Consider the following 21,095-nt stretch of genomic DNA (forward strand, 5'->3'; position numbering starts at 1 on the left):
TCAGACTGTGAATTACACAATAATAATTATTCTCTCCCTTTAGTGGGACAGAATTGTTAGAGCGGGCTAGAGTTGAGTATTTTCCTTTCCCAGGTTTGTTAGCCTCTGAAAAAAGCCCTAATCATTTAGGCTCTTTAAAATAGTTTCTCTTGAGGCCAGGCCTTGTTAAGAACAGAATGCATTGGTATGTTTCTGATTATAATTTCCTCATTCCCCTTCTAGAAGCAGATGGGGATTCTTCTCCAATATATATTGTGAAGATTTGGTAGAGCTCCTGGAGGTAAAACTCACAAAAGTGTGGGAACTCGAAGAATGAGTCCCCCTTAAGTTTTTAACTGTCAGAATTGTCCACTCTGGGCCTCCAGTGATTTGTCAATTACAATTCAGGTTTTCCTATCCCAGACTGGTTTCTTTGGCAGTTTCTTCTTGTGGGTTTCTGTCCCAGGAACTTGTAATTTCCTATAATAATCTGTCCATTTCTCCAAGTTTGGGAGAGCAGTATGCCCTGTGATCTCACTTTTCTGATGGGTTTAAGAAGAGTTACTCAGTTTTCAATTTGTTCAGCTCTTTACTTGTTAGAATGGAGCAATGACTTCAGAGGTGGTTAGCTACAAGACTGAAAACCTAATTTGCCTTTTAAACTATCTTAACAGCGTCTTCTGATGATCAGAAGTTTTAAATTGTGATAAAGTTGAATTTATCCATTTTTTTCTTTTATGCTTAGTTCTTTTTGTGTTCTAAGAAGTCTTTGCCTATCACAAGGTTGCAAAGATATTCTCCTGTATTTTCTTCTAGAACTTTTGTAGTTTTACATTTCATATTTCATCTATGATTCATGTCAAACCAATGTTTGTCTCTGCTGTGAGATAGGGTCAAGCTTTATTTTTTTCCCAGACCTTTTCATAGCTGTTTCAACACCAATTGTTTGAAGAGTTTTTTTCCCAATGAATTGACTTGGTGTTTTTGTAAACATTCAATTGACTGTATATGTTTGGGTCTATTTTTGGACTCACTAGTCTGCTCCATTAATCTATTTGCCTATTCCTATGCCATAATCATGTTTCTCTTTAATATATAAATTAAATGATTATGATTTCAGTTTCATATTTTTACAGATTACCCTTTGGAGTTGACCCTACCCACTGCCTTAAAACTCAGAATACACATTCATTCTTGAGGCCAGTCTTGTTTTCATGTAACTAGTTCAGAGAGAGGCAGAGACTGTAATCAGCCCATCAAGTAGTAGTGACTTTTATTGCTGCCCTGGCTGTAGTCTGCTGTTAGAAACACAAAGTCTCACACCTCTGGAGATCATCACTGTCTATTGCTGGAATGACCAAGGCCCCTGACCACTGCTGGTTGGAGCTGCAGTTTTTCAGAGTATAAGGAGAAAAAAGGAGATACCACCTTTACTATTATGATCACCATGCCACTGACATGTGCTCCTCTTTAATATACACTCTTCTCCACAACTTTTTTGACCAAGCATGCCCCCAGTGCTAAGGTGACAGAATCAAGAGAGTCTCTGGCCTCAAGTTACTTATCTGGACTCCTGTAATATACCCAGGTCCTCCAACTTCTTGGGGTTCTGGATCTCCTTTCCTTCTAGGTGGATTCAAGTGTGACCATCTATCTATATCTCTCTAAGATGTTCTAATAACCTAGAGTGTTAAAAGAGAAGAGGTTGATATCTGTATCTATTTTTCTCCCAGGAGACTTCTAAGGTCTACACTGGAAAAATTTAATCTCTTTCCCAGAAAACAAAATAAGCTCCCAAAATTGTCATACTACAGGTAGTAAACTGATGGTCACAGGCCACATCTAGCCTGCAGGGTCAGGCCTGGTTAGTACTGGATGGGAGACCACCTAGGATTATCTGGTGCTATAGGTCTCTTTTTTTTTTTAATTATTTTTTAAAGTTTAAAACGGAAAGGACAGTTAATAATAGACAAAGTTGTCTTAAATTGAAGGAGTTTGTTAATTTAAAAAAAAAGTCAGCATGGCCAGGTGTGCTGGCTCACGCCTATAATCTCAGCACTTTGGGAGGCCAAGGCAGGTAGATCATCTCCAGTCAGGAGTTCAAGACCAGCCTGACCAACATGGCAAAACCCCCTCTCTACTAAAAATAGAAAAAATTAGCAGAGTGTGGTGGTAGACGCCTGTAATCCCAGTTACTCAGGAGTCTGAGGCAGGAGAATCACCCAGGAGGCAATGAAAGGGTAAAAGCAAAATTTATCTGGGTCCTCTCTCAGACCCTGCTCTAGAGCCATAAAAATTTAAGATTGGTGCCTCTGTCATACTAGTTATTTAAAATTTGGAATATTATCCCTCACATAGATGATTTTATGGAATCAATAAAAAATAACCTAATTACTGGACATTAGTGGGCAGACTACTGGGCAGCAGTATGGGCCCCGTTGAAGTGAAAAGTGTGAGCTTACAGAAAACCGTGTCAACAAAGTTCACTGACTTCCGCCATCAGGTCATCAGCACCCAGAAAGTGACAATAAAGATGATGAAGACACAGCAGATATGGATATGAGAGTGGGGGTGGGAGTTGGGCTAGAGATTTTAGGTGCTTCTTTGAGATGGCTGATAATGGGGTCAGGCTGAGGGTTCAGTATTATTCTCCTGATGACATGGAAGCAGATGAATGGGTTAGATGACTTGGGAGGGCTCCAGTGATGACAGAATCCAGAGTGGTGGTCCCTTTACAACTGCCAGGGAGGACAAATTTCCTCTACCCTCTTAGATTCAATTTTTGGAGGCTTTCAAGTGAAAATGACAAGGGACAGATTAGCAAGAAAATAGATTTAATTACCTATGTGCAGGACTTCACAGAAATTGGGACCTGTATACCATTTCAACAGGGAAGAGGAGGAAAACGGTGTTTATGGGAAAACAACTGACTTTCTGGAAAGACTTATGGACTTCTAGGAGAATAAACGGGACAAATAATATATGTTTTGTGAATATGCCCATTTAAGAGTGATATAGAGACTTGTGGCTCACACCTGTAATACTAGCACTGTGGGAGGCAGAGGGGAGTGGATTGCTTGTGCTCAGGAGTTTGAGACCAGCCTAGGCAACATGGTGAAACTCTGTCTCTACAAAAAAATGCAAAAATTAGCCAGGTGTGGTGGCACATGGCTGTAGTCCTATCCTAGCTACTGGGGAGGCTGAGGTGGGAAGACCACTTGAGCCTGGAGAAGTCAGGCTGCAGTGAGCTGTGATTGTGCCACTACACTCCAGCCCAGGCAGGAGCGAGACGCTGTCTCACACATACATACACAATTCTGGAGTAGTGAATTTTGGAGCCCTTCACTACACAACTCATTTGAGCCTTGCGGCAAAAAAACAGTCAACTTCAATTATTTTTGTTCCTGTTGTCATATGTCTGAGGACCTTGTCATTTCAATATTAAATTGACACAATAGCTCTTTATCATAGATTGTACTGTTATAGAAAATAGCATAATGATACAAGACAGACTGCCTGCCCTCAAGATGTTTATCATCTAGTGGGAAAGGCAAGATTGATATTCTTGAAGCATGTAACTCGTAAGGTTGTGTGTTTTAGATTATAAACATGATTTGATTTTAAATTCTACAAAACCAGTGTAAAATAGTGGGTCATCAGCAGAATGTGATAGACATCTACTGTTCTCTTGGATTTGATCACCAGTGTATTACTGAGGTTTCAGCTATCCTAGATAATTCTGCTTGCCATTGAAAATGCTGTTTTCAGATTGTGTCGTAAAGTGTTCAAGCCCATTTCAAATTTAAAGTATCTTGCCATTGTTGTTGTTGTTTTTTTTTTTTTTTGAGACGGAGTTTCGCTCTTGTTGCCCAGGCTGGAGTGCAATGGCGCGATCTCGGCTCACCACAACCTCCGCCTCCTGGGTTCAGGCAATTCTCCTGCCTCAGCCTCCTGAGTAGCTGGGATTACAGGCACATGCCACCATGCCCAGCTAATTTTTTGTATTTTTAGTAGAGACGGGGTTTCACCGTGTTGACCAGGATGGTCTCGATCTCTTGACCTCGTGATCCACCCGCCTCGGCCTCCCAAAGTGCTGGGATTACAGGCTTGAGCCACCGCGCCCGGCCTTGCCATTGTTTTGATTAGTCAAATGATGCCAGCTCTTGACCACACCATTCTAAGTTTTCTCTTTGGAAAGAGAAGCTCTGGTAATGCCTTTTAGCCAGGTGGCAATTCTTATACCCTTCCTTTTACTTTTTAAAGAGGTTTTTATTTATTTATTTTTTTATTGTTATTAGCAGTCTACAAAGGATCTGTGTAACACAAAGGGTAATATATGTTGAATCTGCGCGTCACACAAATCCTGCTTTGATTTCTGCTCTAAATTGTGCAGTATGTCTGTGTGATTTTTAATTCAATCAGTGCGTGCTTTTCAGTCTAGACACATATTTGTCTGGCAGTAACAGGTGTTATTATCTCTGTATGGGAATAGCCTCTTATTAAACACATTTGTGGTTGAAAGCACCATTTTTTTATGTGAGAAACCATGTAGAGAGAGCTCTGCTTGTATTATGGGGGGAGGAGTGTTGGGGAGGGAATGATATATTTCTTCCTTAGCTTATTATAATTAGAGATATTTGTGTGAAAATAGAATCTCTGTTGCTTAAGTGTTGCTCAGCTCCTGCTGATCTGTTCTCACTCACAGGCACAGTCCTTTGTGATATAATAGTTAGTTGCTGTGGAGATGATTATCCTGTCATGGAGAAAGAGACTTATGAATTTAAATGAAGAATGAGCAGCAGGAGCAAAAGAACTATGCCAAAAGCCAAGCACTTCATCCAATTTAATTTCCTCTTGCCTTTTTAATATATGTTATGTCATAATGTTGGATGTATCCACTTCAATAATACAGTTTCAGGGTTAATGACGAATAATGACAAAAGGCAAATTTGAAAGGAAAAACAAAATATAATACTGACATTCTATACAGAGGTAAGAATGAGTTTAAGTTATAGAAAATTCAACAATAATTAAACATATACTATTGGACCATACCTTATGCTTTAAATAAACAATTAAGCATTTGGACACTTCTACTGCAGTCTTGATGAATTGTTCAGGTAATTTAGGCATCATTCAACAAGTAGGAAGCAGAATGTTGAGACAGAAAGAGAATAGGTTATGTATCAGAGGGCTGATTTGAATTCCTACTCAGCCATTTATAAGTCATTGTCTTAGGCAAGCTCTCAATGCTTCTGTTTCACCAATTATAAAACTGGAATTAATTTGTAGAGTTTTTTTCGTGGCTGTTCAACTGGTATGGACTCATACGGCCACGTCAGTCATTTACAGCCAATTACATTCATTCATTGGTCATTGCATTCATTCTAATAGATTAGTGCATAATCTGTACTAGTTATTACATATTTCAAATATCTATGTGTGTCAGGACAGGGTAGGCTCTGCTGCTTAACAGACAAATTCTGAAACTTTGATGGTTTAACACAATGAAATTATATTCTTCACTCTCGTAGACTCTAGTGTGGATCTGTCAGCTCACCTTCCTCTTGTGGCTGGTGGCTTCCAAATCAAGATCATTATTGCAAGAGAAAAGAAGGATGGAGGAGGTAAGCCAGGTTTTAACTTCTTTGGACCCAGACATATGCTATTTCTACTCATAGTTCTTTGGTGGGAACTAATCCCATATTCCCAATCTATCTGCAAGGGAGGCTGAGAGATGTGGACATTTTACAGTCATTGGTGAGCACTGTAACTGTCTCTGCCATATCACTCTTTGTTTTTGTGAGGATTGAATAAAATAATGTAGTTGAAGGATTTACAATTGTGTCTGATGAGCGACATTAGATGGCAAAGGTTGATCCAGGTTTAAGGCTTGGCATGAATAATGGCGTGGTTGAGATTTTCATTTTTATCTGAAGCTAGCAAATAAGCAGAAGAAAGGATATTTATGAATTGATTAAAAATACAAGGTAATACATGTTGAAGCAGTGCCCCAGTGCCTCTAACTGCCTTGTTCCTTATGGGAGCACATCTCGGCTCAGCAGCCTCAGCCGCCTCAGCAGCCTATGGAGGGGAGGAATATATGAGGTCCAGGGATGAGAGGCTTGCTGCCTTTCAACTGTTTTAGGGCTGGGTGGTGGTAGTATGGTGAGTGAAAGGGATATGTTGACATGCAAGAGTCTGCCCTATTCCCATAAAGAAATTTCTTTGCCTTGGTATCTCAGTTAGGAAAAAAAGAAAGAAAGAAATGTCTTGCTGAGTTATAGTTATCTATTACAGAATTTATTCCTCACTGATCTTTGAGACTATATGAATAAGAGTGTCCTGAGTTTATACCTTGTGTCTGTGGTAAAATTATGCTGGATATTGTAGGGTATGCTAAAGAAAAACAGCACCTAATCTCCTCTCCTAAAGAGTTTATATTCTAATTAAGGAGATGCAAGTCTGTAATATTAAACAGTAGGGGAATCAGTTCATTAGTTGGGAGAAATAAAAACTTTCTAGGACTCAGTAAGTAATTTCTAGAAAATATGTTTAGCTCACCGTCTAACACACAAATAAGATTATTATCTGAAAAATAAGCATTTTCATGGAAATATTAAAATTACTAATGGCATGTTCTTTATAAGAAGTCTAAAATGCTACCTAATTTGTATCTGTTCAGTTGATTAAACCATGGTGTCAACAAGGAGGCTGCCTTAATTTCCAAAATTTAGATAAAAATTCTTAGAGTGTAAACATGTATAATAAAATGAAAAGCAATAGTGCATAACAAATATCAGTATTAAGAGGATAGTCTTTTGAGTCAGAAAAAAAATTGGGTTTATATCAAGTTCTGTCACTTCCTAGATGTTTAATTTGTGTGCAAGGCACAGTTGCTTAACCATTTCTGCATTGTTATGCTTACACTCACCATGTGCCCAAGTTGGAAGGGTTAAAGGAGAATATGTATTTGAAATGACTAGACATGTAGATGGCTAATAAGTGTTACCTATTTCATTATTCATCATGTTCTTGGTAGATAGACTAGTGACCCAGATCTGTAATTATTGAGCTACTCTGGACTCACACTAATTTGACCTTGTAGTAATTTAATTTGCTTAGTTACAATAAGCTGTCATTCTCACTGTGGGTACCATTAGGTGTGAAGTAAACAATATGTAGCTCATTATTTTCAGCTAACAGTAATCCAAGCCAGGCTCCAGGAGGTGAATAAAAAAAGATGAAGAGCCAAAGATCCAAGGGCACTAGAATATAAAATAACTCTTGAAGAATTTTGAGAAAATAAATTGTTTCGAGGTTGACATTTATTTGAAAGTGAGACAGCATTAAACATGTGCAGGGAATTTTATGCTTTGAGTGGACATGGTTTAGTGCTAAAGCCCTTAATATAATTCATTTAAGAGCCTCGTAATCTGTTAAATAGCCAAGTGATTTTATTTTTATGTATTTTAGGCAGCAAAATGAATAGCTCTTTAAGTGCTTTTTGATGTGTGAATTTTTAAATTGACAGTAGTTGAGTATCCTTAATTAAGTGAGGTCTCTTTACCATCTGTGGATGGTTTTTCTCTCTGACAAAGCAGAACATGTTTGCTTGTTGGTATCCGTAGATATTATAATGATCTTTTGTAAGTGTGGTGACAAAGGTTTTATAATAATATGTGAACAGGTAAATATGAAGATTTATATGAAATGTATCAATGTAAAAAGTTATCTTTATAAGTGGCACCAGAATTTATCTTAGAGAGGGAATTGTGTTACTTCAGAAGGCATACAAAGACTGCTTGGAATGGAAGGTGAGACTCTCAGTCGGGCCAGCAGGAGACATGGACAAAAAGGTAACATAGGTGAGAGGATTCTGAAAACATGGTAGAGTAGGAAGCACCAGAAATCTGTCTCTCCATGCAGAGAACAATTGCATTGGCAGAGTCTGTCTGATGTAACTATTTCAAAAATCTGGAGTGTATTAAATAATTGCAACAGCAACAACAACAACAAAAGAATTGCAACATCTAGGGGAAGGCTTGATGGTAAATTGTGGTTAATTTTGTTGGTTTTTTGTTTGTTTTTGAGACTGAGTTTAGCTCTACTTCCCAGGCTGGAGTGAAGTGGTGTAATCTCGGCTCACTGTAATCTCTACCCCCCAGGTTAAAGCGATTCTCCTGCCTCAGCCTCCCAATTAGCCGAGATTACGGGCATCCACCACAATACCTGGCTAATTTTTGTATTTTTAGTAGACACAGGGTTTTGCCATGTTAGCCAGGCTGGTCTCAAAACTCCCGACCTCGGGTGATCCACCTGCCTCGGCCTGCCAGAGTGCTGGGATTATAGTTGTAAGCCACTGCACCAGGTCAGTTTTGGATAACATTAGCTCTTGACATAGTAGCAGCTACTCATCCCCCACCCTTTAGCCCTGTAGCAGGCAACTATGCATGTGTATACAGCTTGTAGGAGCCAAGGTGGGCAAAACAGAACCTGATCTCCAAATATTAGGAATCTCTGCTCTGATCACTGATTGCTGCTTCCCAACACAGGGATGTGGACAAAAAAGTGGTGGTTTTGTTTTGCACGTCTCCCTGTTAATGTAAGCCCCTCTTCCTCTGGCTGAAGTGATTTCTAGAGAATTTAAACAGATTACACCTTTTTATCCCCCCTCCCTTTTTTTTTGTCCCTTTTGGAAGCCAGAGAGTGAAGAGTAGGACACTCAAAAGCAACTGCATATAAAGGGAGAAATTAGGAAGTCACCACAGATACTCAGGGAAAGGTCCAGGCTCAGAAAAGACCTGAGAAGACCTTACTTTTACACCTCTGGCTGATCCTTGGCAAAACAAAACAAAACAAAACAAAAAATACACCCTAAAACAATAAAAACAAAAACAAAAACTAACAAACCCTGGGAAGGAGAAGAATCTGATTTCCAGAGTTATCACATCAATAGATTCAGACCTTCAGTTTTCAATAAAAACAATCAGAAGGTATACAAAGAGACCGGAAAGTATGGCACATTAAAAGGAAAAAGTAAATAAATCAATAGAAACAATCCCTGGAAAAGACCTGATAAAGGATATACTAGATAAAGACTTTAAAAACAACTGTGTTAAAGGTGCTGAAAGAACTAAAGGAAGATGTGGAGAAGGTGATGAAAATGATGTATGAACAAAATAGAAATATCGGTAAATTGATTGAAAACCTAAAAAGAAACTAGGAAGAAATTCTGGAGCTAAAAGTTACAATGACTGAAATGAGAAATTTACGAGAGAGATTCAAAGGCAGATTTCAGTGGGCAGAAGGAAGTATCAGTGAGTTCAAAGATAGGACGATGGAAATTATCAAATATGAAAAACAGAAAGAAAAAAGATTGAAGAAAAGTAAAACAGAGCCTAAGGGATATGTGGGACACCATTAGGCTGACCAGTATATGCATTGTGACAGTCCAGAGAGAAAGGAAAACGAGTGAAGAGCAGAAAGGATATTTGAAGAAATAATGGCTGAAACTTTCCCAAATTTGATGAAAGACATGAATATAAACAGGTAGCGAACTCAACAAACTTCAAGTAGGATGAATTCACAGACTCACATTGAAACACAGTATGATCAAACTGTTGAAAGCCAAAGACCAAACAAAGAATTGTGAAAGCTGCAAGAGAGAAGCGACTCAATACATATGAGTGATCCTCAAAACACTTATCAGCAAATTTCTCTTCAGAAACTTTGGAGGCTAGAAGGCCATGGGCTGACATTAAAAATGCTAAACAAACAAACAAAAATAAAAAACCCAAACTGCTAATCAAGAATCCTGTATCTCTGATTCAGGCTGATGACTTGAGCCCAGGAGTTTGAGACCAGCCTGGCAACATGGCAAAACCCCCTCTCTACAAAAAATACAAAATACTATGGCATATGCCTGTAGTCTCAGCTGCTTGGGAAGCTGAGGCAGGAGGATCTCTTGAGCCTAGAAGGTTAAGGCTGAATGAGCTGTGAGCATGCCACTGCACTCTAGCCTGTACAGCAGAGTGAGACCCTGTCTCAATAAATAAACAAACAAACAAATAAATAAGTAACAATACTAGTTGGCGACTTCAGTACCCACTCACAATAATGGATAGAAAAATCAGAAGATTACATTGGGAATTAAAGGACTTAAAAAACACAGTAAAGCAACTAGAACTCACAGTCATATATAGAAGACACTACCCAATGACAACAGAATACATGTTCTTCTCAAGTGCATATGGGACATTTTCCAGGATAGACCATTTGTTAGGCCACAAGTTAAGTCTCAATAGATTTTTAAAAGACAGATATTATACAAAATATCTTCTGTAGACTTCTATATTTTCTTTGGCTTTTATTCAGCAAAATTGGTAAATTTATATTAAATTCAGAAGCTTACTGAACACATTTACTAGGAGGCAAAATTACATTATTTGAGATAGATGCTGTATAATAAGAAGCTTAGCTTCACGAACAATAATTTAATCATTTGGGTGAAGGGATATGCATACTTCTCATCCGTAAGAATTGAAAGCATTCAGGATACTTTTTTCCTTTAGAAGTTACACTAATATCTTTCAGGCTTTTAGGGCCAAAATAATAACATAGGAGCAATCAGAGATAATAGGCAGGTACCCTATCTGGCATAAATATTTGGGGACCTCGGTCCCATACAACCTGGCTCATGTTGTTCCAATTACTTATTTGTCTTGAAGTCACTTCTGTCATCTCTCCAGTTCCAGTATCTCTAAATGGAGCTGTCTTACACAAAGTTTGTGTTAATAGAATCTAGCTTTTGATGTAGCTTTCTGAGTATTTCACTCATTCCCTCTGGAAGTTCCTCTGTCATCAGAGTTGAGCTGCCTTTCAGCTCCTCTGCCCTCCTTAGCTTGATAATCTATTTTTGATGTGCTTCTCTGGCTCATGCTCTTTATTCTCCTTCAGGTAGTAACTGTGTGTAGAGGTACACCTGCATCTGGACACTGGAACCATGGAACTGTTTATTCAGACCTGTTTCCCACCAGATCTTCCCACCAGAAGAGGAGAATCTTGTATTAAGTTCATTCATTAGTCTGAAATAAGTTTTCTATCTGGTTCTCAGAGGAAGATTTGTTCAGTGACCTCCAACTTCCAGATGCCTTTCTGTTCTACAGAATTCTTGGCTAACAGATTATGGCTTCTGCACTCAGTTCTGGCCTTCCAGTTGATTGTTCTCCTCCCCTCCCTACCCCTGGAGCCTTGTTAACTAGTCCTGATATACTCATGCTTGCTGTTCTTCCTAATGTTGTTTCCTAACTGCAAAAGGCACAATACATAAAAAGGAATGAAGTTCTGATACATGCCACAACACGTATAAACATTGAAGACATTATGATAAGTGAAATAAGTTGGACACAGAAGGACAAATGTATGATTCTGCTTATATGAGATACCTAGAGTAGGCAAATTCATAAAGACAGAAAGTAGATTAGAAGTTAGTAGGTGCAGTCGGGCGCAGTGGCTCATGTCAGTAATCCCAGCACTTTGGGAGGCTGAGGTGGGCAGATCACCTGAGGTGAGGAGTTCTACACTAGCCTGGCCAGCATGGTGAAACCCTGTCTCTAGTAAAATAAAATACAAAAGTTAGCTGATTGTGGTGGCACACACTTGTAATCCAGCTACTTGGGAGGCTGAGGCACAAAAATAATCTTCAACCAGTGGGGTGGAGGTCACCATGAGCCAAGATTGCACCACTGGCTTCAGCCTGGGCAACACAGTAAGACTGTCTCAAAAAAAAAAAAAAAAAAAAAGTTACCAGGGGCCCAGCCAGGCCCATGGCTCATGCCTGTAATCCCAGTACTTTGGGAGGCTGAAGAGGGCAGATCACTTGAGCTCAGGAGTTCGAGACCAGCCTGGACAATGTAGTGATACCCCTGTGTCTACAAAAATAATAATTAAAAAAAAAATAGCCAGGCACGATGGCACATGCCTGTAGTTCCAGCTACTTGTGAGGCTGAGGTGGGAGGATTGCTTTAACCCAGGAAGCCAAGGTTGCAGTGAGCTGAGATTGTACTACTAGATGACAGAGTGAGACTCTGTCTCAATAAAAAAGTTTACCAGGGGCTGCGGGGAGGGAGGAATGAGAAGCTATTGCTTAATGATTACAGAATTTCTATTTGGGATAATTAAATAGTTTTGGAAATAGTGGTAATGTTTACACCACATGGCAAATGTAATAATTGACACTAAATTGTACACTAAAAAATTACTGAAATGGTCAGTTTTAGGTCATATATATAATTAGCATAATAAAACAAAACAAAAATATACAAGAACAACTCCTTGACCTTTTCAGTTTTTTATGGAGCCTCTTAACATTAGGGTCAAGCAGCGTTTACTCCTTGGTTGTCTTCTTTCCTTGTCCTGCTTCTTCCTCTGGGAATTCTCATCCAGTTCACTAATGATGATCAAACCTATATTTGCCCTAAACTTTCTCCTGAGGGGCAGACCCAGGTTATTAAGCGGTCACTTGAAATCTCTACCTGGATGCTTCACTGGATCTTCAGACTCAACATCCCCCAATAGAACACAGCCTTTTCCTCCCAAAGCTGTGTCTTCTTCTGTAAATCTTTAGCTTTCCATTCTCTAGAACCATAGTTTCTCAGATTAAACGCTCAGGCGTATTTCTCCCTCCTTTTCCCACGTCCAGTCTCTCACTAAGTATGTTCACTGGCACCTACCTATTATTCCTGATTGCACTCATGTTAACATATTTTTTAAGGAACTGGCTCATGCAATCGTGGGGCTGGCAAATCTGAAATGTGTAGGGCAAGGCTGCAGGCTGGGAAATCTGGCAGGATTTCTATGTTACAGTCTTGAGGCAAAATTCCTTCCTTTCCAGGAGTCCTCAGTTCTGCAATTATGTCTTTCAGCTGATTGGACAAGGAAAACCCACATTATTGAGGGCAATCTCCTTTACTTAAACTCAACTGATTGTAGATGTTAATCACATCTACAGAATATCTTGACAGCAATATCTGGACTCGTGTTTGACCAAACAGCTGGGTACCATAGCCTAGCCAAATTGGTACATAAAATTTAACCATCACAGACACCCTAGCAGATTTATTCATTAGCATAGAATAAGAAAAAAGCAGTAGAATAACTCATGTATTGTGTCTGTAAATGTCCCCACCAAACATTTGGATGGTAAACCAAAAAGAAGTATAACAAGGTAAATCTTAGTGGAATATCTGACTATGTTGTTAAAAGCACATTTTGAGTAGCTACAATGGAAGGTTTTCAGTGTTTTTACTTAGGAAGAGATCAAAAATATGTATAAAACTACTGCTGTTATTTTTGCCTTACTCTGCAACTTGACTTTCAAGTTAGGGCACTTGCTTGAGGAAGATAATTAATTTTGAACTTAGGCAGAGTTCAGGCTATTGAGCTATAGATTGAATGTTCTAGGATTTGCTAATTCCCACAGTTGAATAGATTGTGTACCTCCATTAGAAGACAACCCCTACAGAAACAGAACTAATAGCATATATATCCTAATATATACATGCACTCACATGCACACACACACACACACACACACACACACACATAAGTTTTGTGTGAGCAGGGCAACTTCATTTAGAAGTGCTGAGACTGGAGAGACTACAGGAGTGAATCCGTAAGAGATTAGTAATAGGAGCAAAAGGAACCAGGTTATATAGGAGGACGGTTCTATTTAACTCCTACCTTATTTACAAAATAGAAATAGAGGATAAAATAATGTATTAAAGTGTCTAGTATAGTGCCCAGTATGCAGTAGACAGTAAATGTTTTCTTCAGTCCTCCTACAGTAGTTCTCAGAACTGCAACCCGGAAGAACCTTTGAGCAATAGCTCCTTAGAGCTCATCAACTGGATAAGATGAGGCTTCTTTCTTTGTGAGATTTCCATGAAACTTCAGCAACTTATTCTCTTTCTTCTGACCTTGCCAGTCAGCAGAAACAGAAAAAGTATCGCCTTCTCTTCATTTTCTGACATCAATGTGTGCATGCATTCATTCATCTATCCATTCAGTGAAGTTTCACTTCATGTTCCACGCATGGTGGTGGGTGCTGGTGATACAACACTACTGTTACTGTCATCTTTGTTCTGAAGGTGTGGGAAGGATATTATGTTATCTGCAGACATCCAGAAAATAATATTTTATAGTTCAAGAAAAATACAACATATTAAAATGGGAAAAGAGAGCAATAAAAGATGAAAGGTGTCTTAATGACAAAATACTTGTCAGTTGTGGCTGGCATTTGTATTATTCACCGTTAATGTTCCATTTGTTACAATGGACAGCCCAGTTTAAATGCTTTACATATCATTTATAATAATCAAATTAAAATGTAAAAGAACAGCTTTTACTTTAAAGTTTCTGCTGCTTTTGTACAAAATTAGGAATGGTGATAGTTAACCTTTAGCTTTGATTATATTTTGATCTGTCTGGAATTTATTTTGGTTGTAAGGTTTGAGCTTTATTTTTTTCCAGGTCGCTACCAATTATTCCAGTAAAATACTATGCCTGTTAAAATGATTTCAGCTGTAAGTGGCCATCATCAACAAAAAAAATGGCTCAAACAATCAGTACATTTATTAACTCACATAACCAGAAATCTGAGATAAGTTTCCAGAGTTGCTTAATTCAGTGGTTCAATGATGATTTCAAGGACCTAGGTTTTTCCACTTTTTTAGTGTGTTGACTTTATTCCTTTGAATAACTAAAAACTTAGGTCAAGGTCTCTCTTATGTTGTATTCAAAATAAGCTTAGTGCTATACTAATTTCATTTGATTAAATAATGACACTTTTGCACCAGTAAACTTAGAAGGTTACATTTGTGGCATAATTTCACACTGTCGATCAGTAGAGATAGGACTTACATCTTTCAAAACTTTCAGCTATTGTGTCCAGTACAACAAATACGACTTTATAATTTTAAGGGTGGCTATGTGGTTGCAACTGAAGTAGGATTTGGAAAAATTGGGTTCAACTCTGATGGAATTAGTCAAGAACTCACCAAATCCTGCAGCCACCTGGGTCTGAGCCCAAGCACCTAACCTTCCCTCAAGTTATAGTGGAAGAAGCATCCTTGCTGCCTCCAAGGCCAAAGGCGAATCTCTTCACATTGCTTTGTACGTCTCCTCTGTGGCCCTCTCCAGGACTTTGTTTCTTCAGTTATCACCCTGTTCTCCTTGTTGTTTGGATCATTTTATTAGCAGTCCAGCGTCTCTCCCTTGGTTCCCCATCCCCTTCCAAACATGACTCCATTTTTCTTCCTCACTCTGTGGAAACATCTGAAGCCATGTTTAACTTGCTGCTACTGTGTCCTCACTTCCCGTTCTTACCTCACTACATGTCAGTTAGGCTCTCCTTCCCCCATTCTCCCATTTCCACATTAATAACAGTCCTTGTCAAGGTTGCTCATGAGACATCCAGGAAGCCAGACTCTTCTGTGCTTTTTCTCAGCATTTTTTTTTTCTGGGTCCTCCCCCTCTAGAAGATCTCTCACAGTGCTCCAGACTGTCTCAGTCCTCCTTTCTTCTCTAACCACAGTGTTTCCCTAGAGCCATAGTTTTAAATATCATCTATTTATTGGTGATGTTCAAATTCATGTCACCTCCCCTGACGTCTGTTTTGGAGTCTAGACTTACCTATCCAGCTGGGTTTTAGAATTTCCACTTGAATGTTTAATAAAAATTTCAGACTTATTAAACCTGAGAAAGCTGATTTAAAAAGATTTCAGAGTGGACATGTCCAAAGCAGAGCTAATCATTTCCGCATCTTCCCAATTCATTCTTCCAGAGTCTTTTCCATCACTGTAAATTGCGTCTTCATTTGCTCAAATGCATCTAGCTCTAAGTCCTATAGGTACTTACAGATGTCTTGAGTCCACCTACTGCTTACCCTCACTACTGCCAATCCTAGTTCAAGCGACCACTGTTCAGCCTTGATTACCGGGTCAGTCTTCTAATGAGTTTCACAGCATCATCTCTTGCCTTTTCCCAGTCCCTTCTCCACACAGTAGCCTGAGTGATTTTTCTAAAATGAAAATTAGATAATATGACTCCTTTCCTCAAAACCTTTCTAACGGTGTCTCATCACACCCTGTAAAACCCACGATTACTTTTCCTGATATACAGCGTTCTACAGGGTTTGGTACTGGCCCAGCCAACCTTGTCTCTGTTCATTTTCTTCTCCTCCTCATTCTAGTTGAAACACTCTGGCTGTTTTTATTTTCATCAAACACATCAAGCTTGTTTCCATCTCAGACCCTTCATACTTGTATTTCCAATACCCTTCCTCCATACCTTGCATGGCTGTCTCCTCGTCATTCAGGCCTCAGCCCCCTTGAGAGTCTTTACAGCATCCAGTTGTGAGTTAACTCAGTCAGTTATGTTTCTCTCCACCGTCCGTTATTCTCCATTCCAATATTCTGTATCAGTATTTTTGTAGCATCATTTTATCAGGGCCTGAAATTATCTTACTCATTTACACGTTTATCACCTTTCCCACTGGAACATAAGCTCCTTGAAAGCAGCGACTTTAACTGCCTTATGCTCTGCGGAAACAGTGTACACTACTTGATAAATGTTTGTTGATGGATTTACTACTCCTTTCTCTGTTTTGGGAAGTCACTTTACCTTTTCTTGTCTCAGTTCCTTTAATATTAGGATGAGGAAGCTTGGAAAAGGGACACCTGAAATTCCTTCTGACTCAGTCCACAATGGCTATGTTTTATCACCTATAGCAACAACAGAAAAACTCATGTAGCACCAGATTTGCATCTATTATAAAACACTCATTCATTCAATAAACCTTTATTGAGTGCTGAAGAGCCTGGTGCTATTCCAGTCAGTGGATACCAAGCCATAGCAATAAAGATCAGAGTACATCTGTCTTAAAAAACCAAAACTAAGCAAATACACAAACCAAAAACTCAACAAATTATGAAACCAAACCAAAAAATCCCATTGAAAACCCAGAAGGTTGATGCTATCCTTCTTCTCCAGCTGATTTTCTACTAATATTTTCATGATAGCTACCTCAATATTGCTTTATTTATCTACACTGGGCTCTCTCTAAATTAAAGTTATTATAAATTAACAGTAGTTAATTTCCAAGAATTTTAAGATTAAATGATATAATTTATATGGCTGTAACTTCAGTTAACACTACGTAAAACATGGCCATTAAGGTTGCAAAATTTCTGCCGATTTGATTTAGTTCTAACCCAAAGTCTGCCATGGTTCTTAATTTAATTGCAGGATGACTTGAACTAGAAGTTAGAATTTTATGAATCTAATTTTTTAAAAAAATGAATAAAATAGGAATAAGAGCAGACTATATTTATATATATTCAGATCATGATATGTGAAATCACTGCTAATTCTTTTGCCAAGATTTGAGCCAGCTGCTTTTAAATATGAATTGGAATTAGTGTATATGTATAGTCAATAATTAATGGAATGTCTAGGATGAAAATAAATCATCTTTGAAACTGGCTATAGAGAATAACAAATGAATGAGGGAAGTAAATTATATATTGTGGCAACTGCCATTTGTTGGCATGTGCTGCAAATCACTCACAGAAAATGATCTGCTTATATTTGCTTTAATCAACTATATAAAAGGATATAGTATAACTATAGAATATATAAATCTTGCACACAAGCACTGTATTTAAAGCCTTATATTTGTCAAAATGCTTTTCATTGGGAAGACAGAAATCCAATTCAAACTTGCTTAATAAACACAAATGAGAGGATTTATTTGTTACATGTAACTGGATAAGCCAGGGCTCAACTAATGAGATGTCATCAAATAATTCTTTTCTTTCAATCAAGGGCTGTCTTTCTGGTAGACAAATGTCCACTTAGTGGCTCAAGATTCCTATTCTACCAACTTATTACCCCAGGGGAAAGAAAGTCTGCTTTAATAGGTACAGTAGAAAAATCCTATGCAAGATCCTGATGAACCTAGTTTGGAAATAGACTACCATGATGTGTTTTGAGGGCCCCATACTCCAAGATTACTCTTTCCTTCTCCTTCAATACTGTTTCTCTGATAGTGAGCTGGTTTTAGCTAAATTTTACAGGGCATGCAATTTGATGTTATGAATTCACCTTAAGATATTTAATATGTTGGGAGGCCGAGGCGGGTGGATCACGAGGTCGAGAGATCGAGACCATCCTGGTCAACATGGTGAAACCCCATCTCTACTAAAAATATAAAAAATTAGCTGGGCATGGTGGCGCGTGCCTGTAATCCCAGCTACTCAGGAGGCTGAGGCAGGAGAATTGCCTGAACTCAGGAGGCGGAGGTTGCGGTGAGCCGAGATCGCGCCATTGCACTCCAGCCTGGGTAACAAGAGCGAAACTCCGTATCAAAAAAAAAAAATATATATATATATATATATATAATTAATGTCGAAAATGTGTTATGAGCACATTTTATGGATACAAAGCTTACACGTGTGTACAAATTTGCATCGTAAATACTAGAATTAGCCCCTAAAATAAATTTAGCTGGGAAAGTTTGTTCTCAAAGAGTGACTCATTTGTTAGCTGAGAAAAAAGAAGTTTTGATATTACTATTTGTAAGAAATGACTAAATAATTCCAAATGACTGTTAAGCTAATCTAGGCATAGCAAAGTGAATCTAATTTGGACTAGAGTCAGTGTTCTTTCCCCACCTGGCCCCGTAGCTGTGGCCCCATGGGGATTATCATTGGTGGCCCAGCAGGTGGCACTCTTCCCTTTGTGCACTAACACTAAACTAACCACCAAATACAAGGTCCTTCAGAAGAACTCATATAATCTGTTTATCTTTGGCAATAATATGGCTATAGTTTTCACAAAGGCAAACTGTGCTAGTCTGATATTTGTCAGATTTGAAGATTGGTGCCTACACATCTAAACATCCCCCTGGATTCTAGAGTTGTCCACCTTAGTTCTAAGTCTTGCCTGGTTTCTTTTAAAATACTTGAATTTCTAGTCTGTGTTTATGGTCTTATGCAAATGCTAAAGGTCTATATACAATTGCGATGACTTATATTTGAAAAGCACATTGAGCAAGTGTTTCTCAACTTAAAAAAATAATTGTCTTTTTCCAATAAAAATGCCACACAATGCACACTTTCACATAGACATATAGCTTAGAAGGTATATATTTAAAAAATGCCACACAGTCCTGGAGTTCCTGCAACTTCAAGAGTCATTGATAAGCAGAAGTTGGATTCCATCTTCAACATGTTACCTCTAGAAAAGATTTTATTCAGCATAGTTTTCTACAGTTTGTATTATGAAGACAGTTGTTTTTTGTTGTTCACATATGCAATTAAAATGTAATATACATTTTTCCTTTCAAAACTGGTATTAATACTTGCCCTTTGGGGAGTTCGATATGCTGGCCACAAAAGTATTGTAATAAGCATATGAATAAAAAGGACTAACATTGATAAAACAGTTAAAGGACCTTTTTATTTATCACTTGTTATATGTAAGCTTCATTTAGAGAATGCAAAATATGTAGGAATAGTCATATGTATTAAGTATATTACACATATGACCTCATCTAATTTTTGCAGATACCTATTTTGAAGATAGGGAATATAAAGCTTAGAAAATTTAAGTTATTTCCCAAGATCATGAGGCAAGCCAGTATCAGAATGAGGATTGGAGCCTAGTCTTTTCCACGCTAAACTTTGAGCCCCTAAGACAGATTGTATAGAATATTATGACCATCTTTTGAGACAGCTAGTAAGTTATTTCATTTTTTAATGCATGAAATGACTTCCAAGTTAATCTATTTGTACAACAACCTATAGGAGATATTATTGATTAGGTTAGGCATTCTTTAGACATTACATAAGGGTAAGAGGGAATGAGGAAAGATGAGAAGGTGGCAGAGACAAATTTGGTTTTTTAATTTGCCTATGGTTAGGTCAATATTCAGAAATGAAAATTCAATATAGAGCACAGGGAAATATGTTTTAGTAAGAAAAATGTGTTTAATTTGCATTATGTTTTACAGTAAAAGGGTTAATGTCTCTAATATATATAAAGCTTTCCCATAACAGTAAGGATAAGAAATCAAATAGAAAAATGGAAAAGTACAAGAATAGGCAATTCACAAAGAAGGAACACATATGGCCAGAAAGCCCATGCAAATTTACTCTTCATCATTAAGAATTTCAAAATTGAACAACAGAATGTGACACCTAGTGAGACCTCCAAATTGACAAATATTAAAAGGAATAATGATAATAATTATAGGCTAATTTAAAAAGATGTTAAAATGTCCAGTGTAATCTAGGAATAGGGAAATTAGAATTACACATTGTTAGTAGGTGAATGAATTAAGCCACATTTATACAGTGAAATAGTATTGGCTTACATATAAATATTTAGTTAAGTGGAAATACTCCAAATGAAAAATATGACACAGATTAAAGAATATATAGAGCATAACACCTCATTTCAGTGAATAAGTATAGTGTTTATATATAATTATAAAATATAATTATGTATGTATTCATAATTACATATAAATCTGTAGGAATTTACACCAAACTGGTAATTGGGGCTATATAAAGATATTGGTGTTGTGATTTGAACATTTTTCTCCCTTTTTCTTATAATTTATCTATATTTTCTAATTTTTTATAGTAAAACCTGAATTACGTAAACAAAGTCGAGATTTAATATAAAAGCAATATTACGGTTAAGAGGAGGGACTATGGAGTCAGACAAGCCCAGGTCACAAGCGACCTTAAATCAATTCCTAAAGCTTCTTAACCTTGGTTTCCTCATCTGTGAGGTGGTGATAATAATAGCGCTTGCATTAATGGGTTTTTGTAAAGATTAAATTAGTAATGATGTAAACTACCATGAACACTTATCAATTAACCAATTACAGAACTCCTACTCCTATATCACAAGGCATTGTAAGGTGCTTGGAGAAGTACAAAGAAGTTCGAAATAGTCTCTGCTCTACAGACAGTTAAGTAGATAGATTCCATTAACTCCTAAGAGACCACGGCAGACAAGGACTTCATAGTTATGTGATGTGCAAA

At 37.8% G+C, this 21,095-nt stretch overlaps 1 protein-coding gene across 1 annotated transcript in view; it reads left to right on the top strand.

Annotated features, from left to right (window-relative positions):
• NIBAN1 (niban apoptosis regulator 1) overlaps nt 1-21,095 on the top strand; it is a 210,409-nt gene that overhangs the window by 18,993 nt on the left and 170,321 nt on the right. Inside the window, exon 2 of the mRNA XM_074389632.1 lies at nt 5,514-5,606. The gene's annotated coding sequence lies outside the window, so the exon portion shown is untranslated. The remainder of the gene's footprint in view (nt 1-5,513; nt 5,607-21,095) is intronic.

The sequence above is a fragment of the Saimiri boliviensis genome, chromosome 19, assembly GCF_048565385.1.
Source record: "Saimiri boliviensis isolate mSaiBol1 chromosome 19, mSaiBol1.pri, whole genome shotgun sequence".
Taxonomy (NCBI): Eukaryota; Metazoa; Chordata; class Mammalia; order Primates; family Cebidae; genus Saimiri; species Saimiri boliviensis.